Below are 1,595 nucleotides of genomic sequence, written 5' to 3'. Positions count from 1 at the left end.
CATCTTAATAGTCACTTTGGGGATTGTGGCTTCAGCGTGTGAATTTCAGAAGGGACACAATTCAGTCCATCACAAAAACTCATCCCTGATGTCCCTGCTAGTCAGGTTAGGTTAGGTCATGTATCAGCAACAAGAATCACCAACATCTCAGATGTGTACATGATACTGTGCGTTTTCCCCTCACTCTCCACTTGGTGCAGTTCTAGAAGATGCACCAGGGTAGCTGTCCTCCCCAGGGTGACTCAGAAGTCCAGGATGACTCAATTTTAGGGGCCTGCCATGACCAAGGTAGCACAAGGCCCCTAAGTCATGGCAGGGAGCAGAGAGTGTGAGGGAGTCACACCGGCTCTTCTGGGCTTTGGCTGGAGGTGCTGCATGTCACTTGCTGTCTCCATCCATGTGACAGACTCGTGGTCTAGACTCGTGGCCCTGCCTAACAGCAAAGCACAGAAAAGTGAGATCATATGTGACTGTTACAGCAGCAAAAATAAACTAAGACACTGTGAACAAAGGGAACCTGTTAATATATTTATCCAACTCAATGAAAAGATTTTGCTGGACAGAGTGACAATCTTCATCCCCTGGGAACACTTATGTCAGTTACTTTTATTGATACAACCTGGGTATACTGCCTGAAGACATGAGGCCCCTTCAGCCTTCTGATAGCAAATACAGTGGCTCAAGCCTGCATCCCACATAAAAGAAGGAGTGAAACACAGGCCTGTGGGCGTATAACATTCAGAAAAAGTGAATGTTGCTGTGTACAGTCATGTCTATCACAGCCTCCTGGATGAGAAAGATAATTGTAGTATCAATTGCTATCGGGTATTGAGTGGCAAACACTGTGCTCAAAAAGTTATAAAATACTCAGTGTTAGCACTAAATTAAAAAAAAAAATTACTTCTTACAACAACCTATGATGAGGAACTATTAGCCCTAAATTTTGCAGGAACAAATTGCCCCAGTAGGAATAGTAAGGATGCAGAGCTTTTATGCACATGGAATCAAGTGCCTAGAATTTTTGAGCCTGCTGCAGTCACTTTGTAAAGGAAGCTCAGGCTTAGAAAGGAGGTGAGAGAGCAAGGGATGGCAAAGGAGACCCGGAACTACAGGGAGCTGGTGGCAGCTGAGCAGTTGGCCAGTGAGGCAGTGCCGGGGGTGGGGGATGGTACATACATTTTTAGTGTGCCTTCAATCATATGTCTTTCCCTGCCTGTGCAGTAATTAACTGCTGTTATCCCAGGTCTTCGACAAAAGCCTTTTCTAGTGCACAGAAGAGCCTTGTGTTAGTTTTGTGGAAAGAAGGAAGGCGTGGCCAGCAGTTTTGCAGGGGAGCCAGACCAAGGAGCATCTCATTGGACTGACTCACAACTGATGAAAAACAAAGAAATAAAGGGAAAGTAAACAAAACACATTTATTTTCCAAATAAACTAGAAAGGTGGTCTCTGTTAGGGGTGCCTGTGCCCACACCCACAGGCAAGTGTTTCACTTCTTCTGTTATGTGGCATACAGGTTTGAAGCACTATATTTGCTACCAGAAGGCTGAAGGGGCCTCATGCATTCAGGCAACATACCCAGGTTGTCTCAATAAAAG

This window comes from Macaca thibetana, chromosome 17, assembly GCF_024542745.1.
Source record: "Macaca thibetana thibetana isolate TM-01 chromosome 17, ASM2454274v1, whole genome shotgun sequence".
In the NCBI taxonomy this organism is placed as follows: domain Eukaryota; kingdom Metazoa; phylum Chordata; class Mammalia; order Primates; family Cercopithecidae; genus Macaca; species Macaca thibetana.
Note: the sequence above shows the minus strand (reverse complement) of the source record.